General features: G+C 40.5%; 1 long non-coding RNA gene across 1 annotated transcript; it reads right to left on the reverse strand.

Moving 5' to 3' along the window:
* Positions 1 to 13,506: 13,506 nt before the first annotated feature.
* Positions 13,507 to 17,527, reverse strand: LOC137166598 (uncharacterized). Its single transcript, XR_010923745.1, has 3 exons — positions 17,468 to 17,527; positions 16,118 to 16,244; positions 13,507 to 14,763 (listed from the first exon to the last, which is right to left on the reverse strand). It is a non-coding gene; the product is annotated as an uncharacterized lncRNA (long non-coding RNA).
* Positions 17,528 to 21,311: the final 3,784 nt, after the last annotated feature.

Raw genomic sequence — 21,311 nt, forward strand, 5'->3', positions numbered from 1 at the left:
TCCATGTAAACCCTGCTGGTTCACTTTACCATAGTGCTGTTTGGAACCGTACTACATTAAAGCAAACTGGGTAACCTTTAGTGTGCACCAGCCAAGTCTACATGGACCTATTAATGTGCAACACATTCGTATGTTTTAGAAACCACCCCCCATAAATCACAATACACCACCATGTAGACAAAGCCCCTCGTGTTATTTGATGCCCAAATAGTCATAGCAGCAAAGAATTCCCACATCTGTCAGTGATTGGCAAGATGATTGCATCCTATCCCATTGGACACAGAACCCATGATAATCCATTGAGATACTGTGGTGACTAGGGCCATATATGTGCATAGACAGACAGACAGATCTGTGATCTCTCTTTCACTTAAGACACAAATATGTTTAGCTTTTGTAGAGAAAACGACTTTATAAAAATTAATATTTTAAAATAAATTTGGAAATTTATTCTCTTCTGGAATAAATGGATGCAACTCTATCGACTGTAACAGAGGTGTGTCCTCAGACAACATAGTGGTCTAGTGATAGACAGCTAGCATAACACTAAGGAGAACTGGGTTCAACTCCCTATGCAACCAACGACTTTCTGGGTGACCTTTAACAAGTTTCTTAGGACCAGGGTTTTAAAGGTATTTAGGTGCCTAAAGATGCAGGTAGGTGCCTAACAGGATTTATAGAAGTGCCTAGCACCTACCTCCCATTGTAAACCAATGGCTAGGTGCTTTTAAAAATCCCACGAGGTACTTTTCTGCATCTTTAGGTGCTCAAATAGAAAATGCATTTAAAAATCTGGCCCTTAAGGTCTCTATGCATCAGTCCCCCATCTGTAAAATTGGGATAATAGTATTTCTCTCCCTCACAAGGATGTTCTGGATATAAAGACACTAAAGATTATGAGGCACTCAACCACTTCCTTCAGTGATGGGTGCCATAAGTACTTTCGTTAGATCAGAGAACATGGCCCATTTTTTAAATTTGTTTTAATGATTTATATGACCTAGTGAAAGGTCAGTGAATGATAGAATAGTGCCGATATAAGAAAGCATGATAAAACTTCTTTGCATGCGCAAGCAAATATTTATAGAAAGAAAAAATAAATTAAAAACAATCTTAAAGAATACTGTTACTGTTTTGGGACTCTGAAGGCATGGTTATTATTACTGATTCTACCACAAGCTTCCTGCGTCACCTAAGATGAGTCACTCTCTCTGGGTCTGATTCGTCACTGTGTTACTCCAGTTTTATACTGGTGAGAGAGTGCCTACACATAATCAGAGGTGTAATTGTAGAATAGGTAGACATACCCATGCTAGCTTTGACCTAGCAAGCACAGCTAAAAATAGCAGTGAAGATATGATGGCAAGACTTTAGTGGTGATATAGGCTTCAGGACAGGATACCAGGGTTGCAAGTAGGCATGTACAGTTGGATTTACATGGAATTACACTGGCATAAAACTAGAGTAACACAGTGGTGAATCAAAGCCCTACGTGTCTTTGTTTTCTCATCCTTAAAATAAATGGGCTAATAATGTTAACCTACCTCATAAATTACCCCTACTGTTGTGAGGATTAAGTCAGTAAAGGTTGTAAAGCACTTTGAGATAGTATTAATGTTAATTAAATAGTAATTATTGTTAATAATAATTAATTATGATTAAGCCAACTTTATCTGTCTTCCTAGACATGGGAACTAAAAGGAGAAAACTAATTAATATGTCAGATATCATTGATTGGCATGAAAATTCTATGCATGGAGGACTTGCAGGATAAAGTGCTAGATTTTCTTTTAGGATAGGATGAGTGAGTATAGCTACAAGCAAAGATAGTGGGTCTGATCCTGCCATTCTGACGCCACTAAACCTCCAGTTGGCCTTCAATGGGAGCATGGACTGACACATTAGGCCTTTCATTTCACAAAACTCAATATTTTAATCTCCAGGCAATTGTTTAGGCCATGATTCTGCAACGACTAAGGCCATGTATGTAAAGTTATGCACATGATTAAGTCTTGGCAGGACTGGGGCCTTCTATAGGTAGTAAATCCATAAATTCAGTAGAGCTATTACATCAGATAAGGATCTGGCTCAACATTATTGCCCCTAATCCTGCATGGTACTCCATGTGAACAGCTCCCTGTGTCCATCCAGAGCACCTTACGGGGTTAGAGTCTCAGTGATTTGCATAATATTTGTATTATTTATTATTACATTGCAGTAGTACCTAGAAGCCCCAGTCAGGGATTAATGCCTCATTGTGTTAGGCACTGTTCACACACAGCAAAAACCCTGTCCCACTCCAGTCTAAGAATAGCTAATGCTGTCACAAGCAATTCATTCTGGTTTGCATCATAGCATCTTCATCCTCTGTCAACAGAGCCTACGGAAAGATTATTAATAATAATGGAGAAATGCTTATTATTGTCTTGTCCACCACACCTGTCCAATAATGTACTGCAAATGTACTTTGCCCTGTACTTCAAAGGCAGTAATAGTGCAGTAAATTTCAAAAGATGTCTTCATGTTAATTACATTTATTGTGCTGGATTGCAATTCGAAATAGTTTGAAACCTCTGTTTTCCAGTTTAGAAATATTTGTCATTGTTGATATTCAAAAATATACTTTATATTAATATATAAATACCCCTTGCAAAAATATACTTTGTATTAATGTAACAAAACAGACAGATTGGGGGGGTGTCCAATTTATCATTTTATCACCAAAAATATTTTTCTTTTATAAGAAATTAAAATTAACCCTTCAAGAAAACATTAAACTTTTCAAAATATAAAATCCAAAGGTTTTGTATGATAAATAGCAGTTACCAGCTCAGACATAAAATTATTTAGCAGATTCATCTGTTCCATTTGTTTAATTATTTTGAATTCTTGAAATGTGCCCATAAAAAGCTCTGGGTAGTAGATATCTTTCCTATCACTAGTTAGAGACTTTCCCCTCCAGAGTGAAATTTTAGAAAAATAAGAGTATTTCAGAGACAAGCTAGGGAAAATAAATTCAGAAATATATTACCACTGGTCAAAACTCCCCCCTTTTTTAAGCTGTGTACACTACAGACACTAGCTGCTGGGCAGCTTCCTTAGCCAATACTGAATGTATAGCTGCACTTTGTGCCTTCCGGCTAGAGAAGATTTCTTTACTAGAGATGCAATCAGCTCTGACCAATCAGTAATAAGGGTTAATCAGCTGATCGATTGGTCCCTCAGCAGCCTGGACCTGGCTCCTCTCTGACTGGCTCTAGCCTGGCCTAAGGGCAAAAGGTTGGGAACTTTTAATTATCAGCAGCAGCTACTCTACTGATTGAATGGCCAATGGGTTTACTACTGAGGCTGCACTGCTTGAATAATAATAGAAAACAATGTGAGCACAGAAGAGTGCAAACAGTGGACCAGCAAGAGGCATGGATATGTATAGCATGAGATAAGGAGAGTTAATTATCTGGCAAAAACAAAATTTCAGGGTCTGAAGGATGTTTTATAGATGTGCTGGGAGGTTTCTTTGTTTTGCTATTCTTTACCACTATTATTGTCACATAGTTTACCTACAGAACAATCTGATAATCCATCTATGGTTAGAAATTATGACAGGAAAGAATGTATTATTTTAGCATTGCAAAACCAGCCTGGGTGAAGAAGATTACACCAAACCAAATATATATCTTACTTATCTATAAAGAAATGCATATGTACATTATTTTATGTGTGTATATATATGTGTATATGATATATTTATAGCATATATGTATCCTGATAAATGTATGCTGATATAGATATAATTTAAGAGAAATATTATCTCATATATAGAATGTACTGCTACTTCTAAAATTTGAGATAAATTCTAGGAATCATATGAATTTATCACATTTTTCTTTTTTAAATTTGGTAGCAGTTAAACTGAAAATAATATAGATCATTAAGCAGGTAAATATGTATTGTCTTTTACAGCTCTGTATATTTTTTTCTATCAGAAAACTACACAGAACCTCGGAACTAAAATAATACTCAGATATCTTTGCACTTACACTCTCAGGCTCTGTGAAAAGGCTATTGACATACACAAAGAAACAACAATAGCCGCATCCCACTTGCAGTACTGCTAGACTTATTCATTCATCTTAACATAATAATTGTAGATGGTTGTTGAAAAGAAGCATATGTTTAGTGTAGACATCAAAAGAACAACCCGGCTTTTAGATAAGCCAACTAAAACTCAGTTTTAAAGTTTCAAACCTAATCCCAGGGAAAGACTGAACAAAGAGTCAGAGAGCAGAAATTATGTTATTTAAACTGACACCACCTAAATCAGAGCCTTTCTTCTGTGATCTCACATAAACACACTGTGTTCATCACATTCAGCCAGCTTCATTACTATTTATATTACCATGCACTGGCTGTGTGCAGTCAATTCATAATTGTCCAGTTTTTCTAATTAATCACAAAAGATTTTTGTTTTGCCTACAGCTAGTTCTGGGGTGACTCACAATGGCAAGCCAAAGCTCATACATCAAACACAGGCCCTCTTTGCTCCAGCCTTCTGCTGGGGAATGCTGCTTAGCTCTTCTTTACCACCGAGGTATTCACTGGGCATGTGCGGCCTCAGGCAAAGGAGAAGCACTGCGATCTGTCCTCTACTGTGTGACTTGTTATTTTTATCTGATGCTTGCATTCTCATCCCAAACCAGATCCAGATATTTTGGCAAGATTTCTTAATTCAGAGCATTTGATTTCTCTCTCTCTTTCTTCAGCAAGCTGCTCAAGATTTGTAGCACTTCAAAGGAAGTGAGCTGGATTAAATATTGCTTAAACTTCTGCACTATCAATAGTTTCCTAATTAGCTCATCATGGCCAGTGAATACTAGTAGGGGGATTAAACAAACTGCAGAATAGTTGTCTAATTCCTGTGATGACAGGGATGCATGGTAAATTATTTGCATTGGGCCAAATTGTGATCCCATTCCTCACATGGGGAGCAGTTATACAAGTAGGGTCAATTACTCACATCAGTTATTCCATTGACTCCAGTGGCACTTCTTATGTGAATAACAGTTTGCCAATCTGAGGAAGAGGATTGGAATCTGGAATCTGCTAATTTTATTGCCCAAAGGAGTGTGGGATGGGGGAAGAAAGATTTTAATTGTAACAAATGACCAGCAAACGTGATATTTTTATTCTTCACACAGTTAGGAAAAATTGCAATGAACATTTAAAAAAAAAACTGTGTAGAAAATATAAAAATATCAGCACTGAAATGTATACTACTGAAAATCTGGCCAGTTATGACTGGGATAGCTCAATGCCAATGGTTGAAAGGTTAGATCCATACTGCTCCAGAAGTGCATTCAGACTGAGACTTAAGGCTACTAGCTGTAAGCTTGTTAATTATGTGGAAATTTTCTGGTAAGATGCATCTATGGATGTGATCTTCCTTGATCATATTCTGCCCACTGCTGGGTTTGCGTGGAGTCAGCACAGTGGCAGGGGGAGAACATTTTATTTAAAAGCTCTACAACAAAGTACTGCACTCAAGCAGAGCAATTTGGAATGAAATGGCTGTGAAAGCAAATCCTGTTTACATACAGGGCACCGAGGGCTATATATGTGGCTATGCACAGCCAAAATATGCATGTACACATGTTTTCTTAGCATGAAATAAGAAGATACTTTTTCATATCTGGCCAGAGGGGGAGAAATTATCTCTGATGGGTTACAGGAGATTTCAAAAATGGTGGTGGAAAGTTTATTCTGTTTAGAAAGGTTAAAAATAATGAATTAATGTTATAACAAAAGTGGATATGTTCATGGAGTTTAGCCTTTCAGATTATGGATTACTCAGTTGAAAACAGACTCATTTTTCTCTACAATAAGTTTATTTTTTAGTGTTTCTTTGTTTGCTTTATTTTCTTTTTTCAGGTGTGGGAAGGAGCAAATCCTAATGTATTTTTTTTCTGGAATGTACTGTGACAGAGCTTTGCATGGTCTTATAGGATGTGTTCAGCTCTTTCTCCCTAGCACTTTTAACCACCACCCACCCCAAAATCAATCTTCAATGATTTTTAAATCAGCCAAGAGAAAAGCACACTAGAAAAGCTCCAGTGGAACGGGTATAGGGTTTGTAACTACACAGATGAGCACTGGTATGTCAGGAGTTAAAGGACAACCATATGAGAAATACTTTTAAAGGGTGACCCCAAAATGTTTTATTGAATAAATTTGAATATTTATTCAAATATTTTTATACTGCAATGTATTATCCTTACATCTATTGCCTGAAATCATTTGTTTGTTTACATTTTATAATAAAACAACTGTGAATACACTGTAGTTACCCTGCAATTACAATCCTATTACATTGTGGTTCTTCTTTACAATGCCTATACCTAGTAATTCCACTGTCTCCCATGCCACCCCTCACATTTGTGAATGTGCCATCAAAATTCACAAAGCCTCCTCTACCTTACCTTTTCTTAAATCCCTTCTTAGAGCCTACCTTGGCTATAATGTCTATAAATTACTTCTGCCTGGCACTGGTTAGATGGGGTAGCCATTTGTGACTACTGAAACCACAGTGCTCCCTCATTTATACAAAAACATAATTGTCTTTACTCTTGGTTTGTCTCATCCTCGTGTTTATCTTATGATCACTCGGGGCCTGATCCAAAGTGCGCTGAAGCCACTGACTGGAAATCTTTCCATTGACTTCAGTGGGCATTGGATCAGTGTCTTGTTGCCCGTTGTCAAAATCTTTGTGAACTCTCTGGGGCAGGGACTGTCTTTGATTTACCTGTTTGTACAGTGCCTATAACATTAGGGCCTTTTCCCAAATGTGATCTTGATGTGCTTCCATGCTGAAGTTTATTATTATTACCATTTATTATTATTAACTGAGCTTAATTACAACAGGAGGGGTGCCTGGATTTTAAAAATAAAAATGTGTTTAAGTATGAAACCAAATGAAAGTTTCACAAAAACAACTGATGGTTTCCCTATCAGGGAAGTGACAAGTAATTCAGTCATATAATTAAACTTTGAATTATGGTGATCATTTGGGTTTTGCTTTTTTAAAAAGAATAGACAATGTAACTAAACTATAATTGCAGAGCAACTATGGTGTAATTACATTCACTGCATTACAAAACAGAAGCCATAGTTTTTATCTGATCAGACTTTCATTAATAGACCCTTACACCTAGGTATGGGTTGTGGGCTAATTATTGGTAGTATTATTATACCAGTTTTACAAATGAGTAAACTGATGAGCAGAGAGATTGTCATTTGCCCCAGGTCATACAGTGAGTCAATGACAGACTCAGAAGTAGAATCTGACTCCCAGTTACCTTCTCTAAATATCACATATAATTCCTCCCAAGATATGCAGCCCAAATCGAATATTGCAATTGAAAGTTTAACTTAATTTGGAAAATTCTAAAAGGTGTGCTGGTGAGTTATTGTAGCATGTGAAACTGAAAGTTCTGGACACATAACACAGTATCAAGACTATGATTTCTAGGGGCTTTTTTTCCCCCAAGCATGCATGTATGGAACACACATCTTATCTGTTCATTATGAAGTGAGTTATTGTATGCACAATGAAAGCAGTTGTAGTAAGGGAACAGTGTTTATCTTAAATTGTCTCTTCTGTGGAAAGAATAGAAATTAAGCCCCTCCCCAATTTGTTTTTCTCCCCTCCCCCCCCCCAACTTTCTTTCTTTCCCCCTCTCCCTCTTTCCTCCTCCTGCTGGAAAGTGGATAGTGAAATGAAACTCCAGGGATCTGGTGGATTCTACCAGTTGTGCTTTCCATCTCACCACCTCCTTAGTAACAACAGGAGAAATCTACTCAACTTCAAGGTGGTTTTTTTAAGTCATATTAGCTATTACGTTTTAACTAACACAGGCCATTTGTATTTTAACATGTGTTAACAACTTGAAGTGAATCCTGGAAGAGATTATTCAGTCTTCTCAACCACACAGTCCATGGACTCTTGACTAGACTACTTAATCTTTCATTTTTTGGTGGATGCCTTGACAAGTGAAAAACTGATCATGCTCCAGTTTCGTTAATTTGTCACAGGTGCAACCACAAGCTATTAAGCTGGATAACGGAACATGCCACGTTACAGGACTAATTTTTTAACTCTTCTTTTAAAAAGGAAAGAAACTGCTTTTTGGAAAGCAAGATGGATGGCATTCTTCCTTTTGTGTAAAACCTGACCTCTCTGTTCCTCATTGGTCGTTTCTCACGTACAATAAGGTTTTCAGATAAACTGGAATAAATCCTCCCAAAATGTTCTAGAGTCTTGAAATACCACTTTGATAGACTGGGTTTCTAGTAAACAGGAAAGGGGATTTGATATTGGGGGATCCTTCTACCCAAAAGCAATCAAATCAACAATGAAAAGAAACATGGACTCCCTATTACCCCAACTAATAGAGGATTTGAAAAAATAGCAGACTTTACCATTGTCCCTATGGGATAATGTTATCATTAAAATAAAGGAAAGATCTGTAATCTTAGATAAATTTTATTCCACACAGAAAACTTGATTGGGAACCACTTGAGCTGCATCTCACTGGAATTGTATTGGCTGAGATATTAAATGAGCCTCGTCTTAGGCTATATTTATGGATGATTCTACACAAGATTCTCCTTAGGATGCATTGGATCCTCTCACATTTATTTAAAGGCAGGTCTAAAGCAGTATGACAAATGTTGGCAGTATAGAAAACCTCTGATACATTGATACATAAGCTCTGGGACTTCCCTGGTACGAAAGGTTTTTTTGAGAGGTGTGTGTAACAGAACAAATGGTATTTTAAATGTGGATTTTTTTTAATACCTGAAACTTTTATGTTAGGACTGATACAGATAAATTAGATTTTACAAGTCCTCATAAACTCTGGTCCTTTCATGCTACACTTGTAGCAAAGGGAGTTGCCTCTCAAAGGTAGAAATCCTGTTTATTTCTGAAGATCAAAGACAGATCTCATCCTTTAGCACATATAGTAGCCTTTGAAAGACTACCATACAAACAAAGGCAGGAGCTCAGAAAGTTTCAGATAATGTAGGCCAGAATTTTCAAACCTGATGCTTAAATTTAGGCTCCAAAATTTACTATACTGAGGCACCTATGTATAGGCGGCCTTATTTCTGAGGTGCTGAGACACTCACAAATCCTTTTGAAGTCAGGGGAACCACCAGAATTCAGCCCCTTTGAAAATAACATTTGAAGATCACATTTCTTTGGATACCGATGTAGGGTAGTTTAGTCCAACCTTAGCACCCACATCTGAAAATTCTGGTCATGGTTTTTGTTTTAGTTACAGAATAATCATTATCTTTCTTTGCATAATTTTGAAGAATTGTATTTCGCATATAAGCACGGCTGATAAAGGATACACTTACTCGGTCATATATTTCTCTAATGTCTAACTGTCTGTTCTTTGTTTCCCAATCCTCCTTCTGCAATTCTAAAGAAGATCCTGCTCCTCTTCCTGACACTTTCTTCTTGTCCTGTCTTTTCTATCAAATTTCATTCCTATAATACGGAGATGCCTCAGTGATTGTCATGTAATGATGTCATTTAATATTCCTCTGGTTCACTTATTACTTTGAGAAAAGTCTTTAAAATTCATATAAAGCTTTAATCATTTTTTTTATTAAAAAGCCATAGCTCATTTACAAGTAGGAAACTTGTATGAAGCACTGACATATAAAACCTATGCTGTATTTTGGGCACGATTGTTTGTGACTCTTGCTCTTTCATAGTACTCTCTGCCCAATGAGCTCGCTGTTCATATAAAAAGTCTTTCACAGAGATCAGGTAATACAAGCAGCAGGGGATGTGGCTGAAAGTGACTTCCTGTCACCCATGTATTAATGGAGTGCTAAAATGAATGTAACATCTTGAAATACCAAATATTTTTGCCTGCTATTGTTACCTTGGCATTCTCTAAGCATCCCGGATGTGCAAAGGTTACTCTCCAATAGAAGTTGCATTGTGCTTTTTCCCCATGTAAGAGTCCCTCTGATCCCTTGAGTTGATTCCTAAAAATTCACCATTTTAACAAAACTTCTGTTTACATTTATCTAGGGTTTTTACACGGAGCGTGGATTATTTCAAAGAAACATTTTCACTCAGGAAAAGCAGCATGGGAGCATTAAACTAAGTGACTCCAAAATACAGCTCTCAAGTTATAGGGTCCAAAAGCAGCTAATCCTCCTCATGAATACACAAGGAAAGAATTAGCCAAGAGCTCCAATCCTGGCTCCCCCTAAACACAATGAGCTGACACTTCGGAAACTCTCCACATGTCCTCTATATATTGAGCTACAGCAAAGTTTCAGGGCAGGCTTTAGGAATGAAGAACCCCTGGATCCAACCACATGCACCATCAGGTGGACTGCTCTTGATTCTGACAGGAGTAATATTTATGGATAGCAATATGTGCTTATGGGGAGACTAGGGATATGGGTAGGGAAAAAAAAAATCAAAGTGTGGCCCTACACAAACCCTAAAAGAGTAGATGGGATTTTAATTGGTTCTTGGTACAGTTTATAGTATACTCAAGAATCTTCTTGCTATAGTCCATGTTCACCCTATAAGTCTATGCCCTACATTGTGAATTTTATTTTATCATCAGGCTAAAGAGAATATATTTTATCATAATGGTTTCAAAGCCAACACGCACAGGCCAACACAAATAGGTTATTACCAGTTGAAGAACTGTACCTCAGGCACCATTTTATTAGAACTAGTGTTTACATCAAACAATACATCTTAAGTACTTTATATTAAGCTTGGACAAATCATTTGCCTGAGGATTAGGGTGTTGTGCCATTGAAATGTAATCCTTCTGTTGATTTTTTTTTTAACTGCCAAACCAAACATGGTAAAAATCAGTAATTGTTAAAAGTGGAAGAGTGAAAATCTTATCTTAAACTTGATACAGTAAGTAAAACAAAGGGGGAAAAAAATCACAGGATTGATTTGCAAGCAAGTTTCCAAACGGTCTATAGAGAAAAACTAAATAGGGAGACAAATAACATTACCATTTTCCTAGAAGTGGCCCATGAAGGGTGAGACTGGGGGAAGGGCGGAATTGGGCTAAGGTTTGACTTCTCCTCCATAAACTGCTAAATTAAGGTCAGCTCTTCTAACCCCTAAAGGTCAGGCCCATCTGCACAGATACCCATTGCCTCTGCACTGTCTCCCAGCCCTTTCTGGCATCCATGAAAGCATGGCTCTTTGCTTGCCTCCTTTTGCGGTCTGGGGACAAGAGCTTGCTGTGTAGTAGCCCACACCTGGCAAGATAACACTGGTGGGTCAATTATTTTGCATGGGGATGACAGATGGCAGAAATGATGGCATGGACAGTGACCGTCCCTGATTCTGCCCCAGCTGATGGATCTCAGTCACCATGGAGCACCCACGGAGGACCTTCCAAAAGGTCAGCAGAAAGGTGCAGATAGCACAGTGGGGAGCAGCTCCTCCAACTCTACACATTCTTTGGGAGATGTGCTGGATGCATTCCCCTTGGCTCATGGACGTGCAGGAGATAATCCAACCCAATGTCTTTTACATTTCACTGGAAAAAAATACAACACTGCCCTTTGGTAGAGATGGACCACCCAGGGACCCAATGACCTCAAACTTTGAAGGATCAGATAAAATAGAATCTGCATCTGACTATGCCTGGTTTGGGTTTGCTAAACCAAAACACAGCCTCCTCCACCCATCTCTGCCTTTTTGCTACTCAGTAAAGCACATTTCTCTCTGTGCTATATGTAACTTTATCATTCAGGATTAAAAATGTGCACTTTTGATACCCCTTTAACTAAAAACATACAGTCCTTAGACACACAAGCCACTTCCACAGACTTCAGCGGGAGCTTCATGAATATATCTAAAAGTAGAACTTGGCCACAGGGTATACTGAATTCTGACCCTGTAATCACAAAACACTTTCTCTCTAACCACAGGAGTATAAGGTCAAAGAAAAAACAGAGGCCATTAAAGAAATGGCACTGACCCAACAATATAGTAATATATGAAATTATTCTCAGTAGAGCTACAGCCATGGCAGGCAGCATCTGTAGGAAATCCATTTAAAAGTAAGACAACATACAGCATGAGTAATAAATAGATACATTTATTTTTATATGGTGCTTGTCATAATGAAGGGTGAAATCCTGGCCCCAGTAAAGTCTGTGGCAAAACTCCCATTGACTTCAGTAGGGCGAGGATTTCATCTGAAGAATCCCAGATTTCTTTACAAACTATGAACCAGTGTCTGGCTGGTGGTTCTTATGTACACACCCCAGAACACCTGTGGGCAGCCTGTGAGTGCGCTGAAATAGACTGTCTCCATTCTGCTGCCTCCAGGAGATGTCTGACAGTTCTGAAAATCAGGCCTTTTATTTAAGTTCCTAAACAGGGATTTAGGAGCCTAAATGTGGGCACCTAATTTTGAAGACTGCACTCTTGACAACCAATAACCTGTGAAAGACCAACCTTGCTCCCATTGAAGTCATTGGCAAAGTTCCAAACCCTATAAGATCATATTTTAGCTTTAAAGAGAAATTTTACATTAGATAAGAGCTAAGAGAGAGGAATGTAAACATCCTTTTACACTGCCTTTCTGAGCTGCTTTTGCTGTCATTGCAAATACTGTAGCCTGAGAGCTTTCTCCTTTACAACTGAGCTCTCTTTTTGATTAGCCTATACCAAAATCATAATGCTCTAATTAGGACATCACCATAAATATTATTGTGACATCATAAATCTAGGCCTGATCCTGCAATCATCCCACATATGCTTCCCACTGAAGTCAGTAAAGTTCAGGATCAGGAAATTCAGCCTCGTCTTCTCTACAGGTTCAAGGAAATGAAACAGATGATGTGACAGGCAGACAAGATTTTTTTGCAAGTAGGAGTGTAGCAACAGGTATTTTTCCAAAGAATACGAATAAGTATCACCTCACAAGACCATGCAGTAAAGTGATAAAAGAGAGATGAGTGAGGCTGTGCATCCACTAATAAATGGGGATGGCAGTCCCTGTAAAACAGGTGATTTTGCATATGTGACTTTGGCAACAGTGAAGAATCTCTCGGGTGGAAAGGTGCTCAGTGGAGCTCAGTTTCAAGATTTTTCTAAGGAAATGCTATAGCTGGGATGCAACCATCCATATCACACAATTGTCGGGAGTAATGATGCAGTTGGCAGATTATGCTGCACAACAAGTATTACATAGGTACACATAACCTTATGCAAACACTTATTCCACCAAGAGCTCTCTATCAACTTACATGCAACACACTTGCTCTGTATGTGTATTTCTGTGACAATAGTATGCATAAGACTTAGACTTTGGAATGGACACACTTACATTAGGTGTAGTAAATCTAATACTATTAGTATGGACTTCCCTTAAGAAGTCACCTATCATCATGAGAAGTGGTGGCATCGATTCCCCACCCAGAACCTATGAGACTGACCTAAAATCAGATTCTGATCCAGCAGAGCACTTAAGCATATGCATAACTTTAAGTATGTTAGTAGTCCTGGCTAAATCAGTTAAACTACTCACATGCTTAAAGTTCAGCAAGGCACTTAAATATGTGCTGAATCAGGGATTCATCCATGACTGATAGGACAACTACCCTCTTTCACTTTGGCTCTACTTCGTTGAGTATAACAGCTGAAAGAAAGATACTGTTCACAATCCTATGCAACTGGGTGAGAACAATTATGCCACTTAAGAAAACGACAACTAAACTTATTTTGCTGCATTCAGAAAAGCAGGCTTGATGGCAATTTTGCTATGGTGAAAAATGATTTTCCTCCTCTATGCTTTCTACCACTCATCAAGAAAATGGTCTGAGGTCCAGTCCTTGTAGGCCAAACCCCAGAGAAAGTTTCCAAATCCCAACCTTTTGGGATACCCTGACACATCACTATATTACTCTACTTTGACTACATATTAGATCCTCCTCCATCTCCAATTCTATGATGAGATAGTCAGGTAATTCCATAGCCCATAGTTTGTTTGATTTGATTTGCTCTATTTTAATTTTGTTGCCATTGTTTTCATTAAAATACCAAAACTGCAACTTTCAACAATAAAGTTAAGCTCCATAAGTTCCATATTTATTCTTCAAAAGTTAAAGTTAATGGGAGCTGCTGTGTTCTTGATATTTGAAAACATACTGCTTATTCAGAGATGTCTAAATATGGACTTAGAAACCTGTAGCCCTGTCTACATTAGAAAGTTTTACTGGTGGTAACTGAATGCTAGTAAAACTGCTGACACTGCAATGTCACTAGAGCACGTATATACTTGGCTGCCTTTGCCAGTGCTGTGTGTCCTCACCACAAGAGGTAGTGTTGGCAAAAGATACGTTGAACTGTGAGTAGGCTGTGGGTAGACATCCCAGTGTGCTCCATGTCACCGTCTGATGCACTGCCTTGTGGGATATTTTAGAGGCACATATAGGATGCCAGTAGTCCTCTCAGGGAACTCTGGGTGCTTGTGGTCACATTTCCACAATTCATTCCACTCCATCTTGTGATCTTTTTTCCACACCATTTCTAAAATTACCATAGTGCCTCCCACTGGTTTTCAATCTCTCCACTGTCTTGCTGACAGAAGCATGGATGATGAACCACGCACAAGAGTTCCAGTGTCTGTTTTGCAGACAGGTGCCTGATCCTCCCGTATTTGCAGAACTTCAACAACTACCCAGCAGCTGAAAATGAGAAAAACAAGAAATGTCCATTTAGTAGATTGAAAGGATGTTGGAGATGTCTAATGACTAAGCTGGGCCTCAGTAAGCCAAATATGCCTGTTACTGCTGCATGGTGTGTTTTAGGTAATATTTATGAAGCAAAAGAGGAGACCTTACCAGTAGGGCAAAGGGGGAAATAGAACTTTGGTCTGCTGATTCTGAACAGTTAGACATAAGGGCTATTACAAGAGCACACTCGAGGTGCTGTACGGCTGAGGGAAGCCTTGAGAACACATTTTGACTATCAACCGTAATCAGGCAATGTGCCACTTTGTGTTAATTCATGGCACTTTGCAGTTAATCCATAAAGCTTGTATATGAACCATAGATGAATTGTTAATTTACTGTCTGACTCTGGAGAGGGGATACTGGCTTAGAGGATTTACATGGCGGTTTTGCAAGTCAAGCCATTTCCAGAAACAAAACTTGATTGAACAGTTACAAGCGATAAAAATACTTTAAAAAATGTAAAGCTGCCATTTGAAAAAGAAAGTGCAACATGCTGTGCTTTCCTCCACTGGTCACAGGTCAGTTTATGTATATTCACACCAGTTCCCTTTGTTATCCACTGAGGCTGAGTGGAAGGGATAGTGAACCACGCCATGCTGGTGTCTTAGCAGGGGAGGGGGCCGTATTGGACAGGGCCTAGAAATAAGGCATTGTTTATGCAGTGAAAAGGCTGCTGGTGGTGCAAGTCTTTGGGAGCTTTGCTCCATAATGTTTTGCAGCACTTGAGAGCGCTGTCTCAGGAGCTACATAATGTCTTGGTGCACTTTCCTATGTAACTCCTGATCCTTGTGCCTGTCCTCAAGCATGCGCTCCTTCCACGGTCTTGTTTCGTGGCCCCCAGACTCGGCACTCCTGAGGACACCTGAGAATGTGTCCTGCCTTGTCCTTCTCTTGATCAAGGTCTGTCTTTCCGCTGGTGTGGAGTAGGTGCCTCTCAAGGATACCCTAGCTGAGGCCACTGATCAACATGACAGACGGACGTTGTCAGACCTAAAGTTTTGCTGGACAGGAAAGGATAACTCTGAAAACTCCCTAAAAAGTTCCCTATAAAGATATTCACACAAGCATGAAGTGGATCAGACTAGCTTCAGATCCCCTTGCTTTTAGATGGGGCAGCAGTGTGCAGCATGGTGAATATATTGTGGGCATCCGGTCTCCAAAAGTGCATAATACAGCCAATAACTATTGAAACTCTATAGTGTTGAGGGGTGGGAGGGTGCTCTGCTGCCTGTCCCTGGCAATAAGCATAGAAAGTGCAATAAATCATGCCAAACTTATTACCAACAGCAGTGATATTGGCAGATACCTTGCTCCTGCACGTGCCAAAAGCCCAGGAAAGGCAAAGGTGGAGGCCACCTGGGGCTATCTGCTGCAAGTATCTTCACAGTGACGGTGCTGCTGGAGCTCATTGCAGGAGGTTGTGGGAAGGTTTCCTATGGTAGAGGAAGAGAGCGCAATCCTTCCAAGAAATCTCACCGCAAAGCCTCAAGGAACACCTGCTTTAAAAGTCTGAGCTTCTGCCTGTCTGAGCTTGTGACAAAAGGGAGATTCGCTGAAAAGAATCAACACAATACTCCAAAAGAGGAGGGTGGTTGCCATTGGATAGCCCCACAGGCCAAAGCAAAGCAAAGAGACCTGAGCCAGCAACAAACTGTCTCTGCCTCTTTCTACAGCTGAATCCAAGCACAGCACGCCAGTAATTTGTTTTGGACTCTTGGACTGGAAAACCAAAGCACTGCATATTCTGAGGCTTGCAGTGCATGTTTGCCAGACATTTTTAGATGTAAGATCAGTTGATCTAAATGAACAGTTACTGGATTGCTAGCGAGGATTATTTTACATTTTCTATGTGTTTTCTTTGAATGCTCAGGTTTCGGCTTCTTTGTGTTATTTTTTCTCTTGGCAATTCATTGATTTTAGTTCCTCGAAATTCTATGTGCCTACCCTAGCAAACGCATGCACTGGGGAACGTATTGTCTCTTTGCTACAATATCCTCTCTCTCTTTTGTACGTATGCACACGTGAAGGGGTGGAGGAGGAAGAGAGCAGGGAAGAGGGGGAGGACAGTGGTTATGTCTGCCAGTGCATGTTGTTCAAATAAACCAGCTCCTTCAAAGGCAATTCCTTTCTTCTCTGACCATGCACTTTTGGCTGCTGTGACTGGGTCACCTCCTCTACCGTGCCCCCTCCCACCCTGCCTCAATTTCCCCTTCTCAGCCTGCTTCAGCAGCAGCAGTGACTTGGCCCTCTGGCTAAGTTCTTAACAAAAGTCCTCCTCTTCCAGGGAAACAGAGATCCTTAGTCCAAGTTCAAAACGAAACACAAACCCTTTGCCTCAGCCTGAAACTGGCGCCAGTCACTCCTCCCTGAGAGGTCTGTCTTCTCTCCACCAATTCTTCTGCCCACTCTCTGGGCTTGGCTTTCAGCCCTTCCCAGGTGCTTTTCTGCCTCACCTCAGCTTAGGGTGACCAGACAGCAAATGTGAAAAATCAAGACGGGGGTGGGGGGATAATAGGTGCCTATATAAAACAAAGCCCCAAATATCGGGACTGTCCCTATCAAATCAGGACATCTGGTCACACTACCTCAGCTCTTCCTAGGCTCCCTGTGGCTCCTCCCTGCTCTTTCCTAAGCAGGCACTCCCAGGCCTTCCTACCTGGAGTCTTCCACAGGCCTCTGCCTGCCTTGCGCTCTCCTCTGGCCCCTCATCACCATCTGCCAGCACCCCCACTGCCCCTGGGATAGATAAGGGAGAGGCCTGATTGGGTCACATGAGCCACTAACCACCTGATCTCCATTTCCTCCCCCCTGGGGAGGAGGGTTGGCTGTGTCCCATGTGCAGCTGAGACCCATCTCCCTTTATAGGGCCAGCCACCCTGTGAGGGCCATGATTTTGAGAGGGGCCGCAAACAGAGAGGACTTTCAGGGCCCACAAACAAAGTTTGTTTGTTTGTTTTTTAAAAAGTCATACAAACAAACAGATACCTGAATTCAGTGAGTTTCTCTTCTGGGCTCATCTGGGTCGGGTCTGGCTGGTTCTCAAAAAACTTCTGGCTCTTCACAGTGTCTGCATCCTCTGTGTACTCATCCTCATCCTCAGTGAGCTTTTTGCCACTAGCCCTTGCTGGGATTCCTTCCTCCAGGTCTCGGGAGGTGTTCGCTGTCACTTGTGGGATGGTATTGGGGTCCCTGCTCACTGTATAGAGCTGGATGCCATTGAAGCAACACGTCTTGGGGGCTGCCCCAGATGTTTTGTTTCCCTCCCTCCCTTTCTGGTAGGACTGGGGCAGTTCCTTCCCCTTCACCCAGCTTCTGCATGCCCAGTCTGCTCTCTCCCAATAGACATCTTTATTTCTGCAGTTCCACCGCTGGGCATGGCCCAGCCCTGCTCATTCTTTCCATCGGCCAAGGAAATCCAGGACTTCTTTCCTGCATCAGGCAGCACACGAGGCTTTGCTGGAGTTTTACATAGAGTTGTGTGCTCAGAAAGATGGGCAAGCAGGAAGAGAGGCATTTCCAAATTACATGGGGAGGTAGCTATGGGAGACAGACTTCTGGTTACTGTGACTCCTGGGCAGCAGAGTTCAAATTAGTGACCAGAGCAGTCATTGTCACAGGGAAGAGGAATTGTGGGACAGTCACTGGAAGAGTATTTTTTATCAGTACAAGTAATGCAGTGTCCACACATGCATTTTACTGGTGGAACAGTGCCAGTAGAAAGCCTACATCATTTGAGGACGTGGTTTTCAGCCACTGACAGAAAGTAAGGGTTTTTCTGACAAGGCTCAAAAGTGATTGTGAACACATGCAATGATTTGCCAAAATAAGGCAAACTTTAGTGGTAACATTTTGTGGTGTAAACCAGGGTAAAGGTCAGGCACTCATTTTTGAAAATCATGGAGCACAAGATCAGTAGAAGTATGAGGGCTTGGTATCTCAATAAAACAGAATTCAAACCTGATTATAACTCTCAGGAGCTACCAATTCTGACTGCAAGCTCAGTACACTGATTTTAAACAAGACACGCATTTACTGAGGCTTCAGGTAGCACTGATGGCTGCTATTAACCTTGCTTTAATTAGAAATTTCACAGAGATCACATGTGGGTGAGCAGGTTCAAAAACTGGGAGATATAATCTAAAAGTTAGGAAGTTATAAGCAAATAGGGAACTCAGGCAGAACTATTTCACACAAAGGACAATAAACATATGGAATAAATTACTAGAAAAGGCAGTTGAAGCAAAGCGTGTAAATGAGTTCAACAGACACCTAGATTTGTGACTGGAGAAAGAGGGATTGAGGGGGTGGGATAAAAAAAACAGGAAGATGGAATTAAAATGGTCTTTTCCTGTTCCCATGGCCTTTTTTGTGGTTCTTATAGTCGCCTTATGCTTAAGTATTGCTGCAATCTCAGATCAATCAGTCTGTGATGTTTTGTATGTGCCATGTGCATGACAATACCTAGGCACTATGTTTGTGTCGGTGTGTATCAGAACCCCAGCCTGACTTCAGAGTACCATGTCAGTGTGTCCATTGTGAATTTAAAATATGCATGTTTTAATTTCACTGAATCTTTGAACTCTCAATTTTATTACACTCCTGAAAGGGTGGAAAAAGTGCTGAGGTATCCAAAGAAAAGTGGGGGTAGAGGGAAGCCAGCACACAAAAAGCACATTCTGACTTGAAAGAGGAAAATATAGTATGCCTATTCATGGGAGGGAAACAACATTTGTATAATATTAAAAATTGCTTGGTCACAAGTTAGGGCTGCCAGCGTTTGCAGGAGTGGTTTCACTGGCACTTTGATGTCTTACCCAGACTTTAACACTACATTCTTCACTAAGGGGTCTGGTCCCTTCTTGTGATGTGCCAACATAGCATGCTATTTGTGTTAACGGGAGCACCACACAAACTCGGACAGGAGAATAGCCCCTTGTGCATGTATATTTTTAATAATCATGGCACAGAACTAAATTCCGCTCTCGTTTACTGCTGTGCAGCCCCATTTGTGGTTGCACAGTTGTAGGTAAGGGCAGAGTTTGGCTCTGAGTGAGTCAATGTCTGTGCCTTTACATAAAGGGAGAAGGGAATTTCCCTCAACTGCAGGACATACTGGGAACAGAGGAAGAAGGAAGGAAGATGAGACAGAGGTGACCTTTAGAGAAGGGCTTGGGAGGAACCATGCCCAGAGCTGCTAAATATAGGAGGATCTCCTCTGGTGTTGTGGGGGATGTTTTGATTTATATCTGTATTTAGAAAACATTTACAGTAGCACAAGCACCAGACTGGGCTGTGGAGAGGCTGGAGTGGTTTCTGTGGGCTGGAAAAGCCAGCCAAGTTGAAATAAATTGAAGGTTTCATTTGCTTTCCATAGCGTTGTGTTTCATTTGAGCTATACTGAGCCACGTGACTGTCTCAGACACATAAGCCGTAACTTACATGGGCAAACGGCAAGGAAAGGAGTGTGACAACAACAACAACTGCATCTTGCCTTCACACTTTGCACATCACAATGGTGGGACCAGTCAGCCCTGCAGTTCTTATCATGCCAAAACTTGCACTGACTGTCAGATAAGGCCCAGGGTGTAACATAGCGGTTTCTGGAACTCATGTGAATAACCCCATTGACTCACAGACTGAACCAAAATTCCCATTAAAGTCAGTGAAAGTCTCAAAGTGAGCATCAATATTTCCTAAGTATTTTCCTCTTTGCTTCTAGGTAAAATCAGGATGTTATAACACAGAACGCTGTACACTGTAATTTATGTCTTTCTTTAATGAAAACCCCGCACAATGTACCATTTAAAAACTGGAAAGTCACACAGCAGATCTGAATTAAAGTTGCATGGAGACTTCTATTCTCATCTTTTGCAGTTTTTCATGTATTTATCTCCTACATGCCTTGAGCAGTGAGTCCATAGCTATAGTCTCCCATCCTGACATCAGCGATAAGCACACACATAATGGCATGTTAGCAGGATTTAATTCAAGGCAAATTTTACTAGCAGTTTTTTATATGTATATGGGCCAAAGCCAGCTTTGTAACCAACAGGCAAACACAATGAGCTCTTATTTGGCTCTTCACAAATTCACACTCTCAATCAAATTCTGTCCTTTAGTAGATGTGTACCCAGCTATATTTTTGTAGCCCACATGTCCATTGTTAAATCATCAGATGCTTATATTCCCCAGCTCTGCTGTAAAGCAGCCTTGCATGGTTAACAGAAGGGACAAGGAGTCAAGAGACCTGGATTCTGTTCCAGCTCTCTGTACCTCAGTTTCCCCATTAAAGCTACACCCACCTTTGTAAAGTGCTTTGGGATCCTCAGATGAAGGGCACTATGTACTGAAATGCAAAGTGCTGCAGTAGTGGTGACTCAGGACAAATCAGCAAAAAGCACCTCTTTTGCCCCTGTGAGGGCCCTTTATGGCTGGCAAGAGCCCACAGACAGCCCAATCCCAGTGCCTTTTACAGGTGATGGAAATTGTCCAATGAGAGG

Source organism: Emydura macquarii, unplaced genomic scaffold (assembly GCF_026122565.2).
Source record: "Emydura macquarii macquarii isolate MOO-44397 ecotype Brisbane River unplaced genomic scaffold, CSIRO-AGI_Emac_v2 contig_2890, whole genome shotgun sequence".
In the NCBI taxonomy this organism is placed as follows: Eukaryota; Metazoa; Chordata; order Testudines; family Chelidae; genus Emydura; species Emydura macquarii.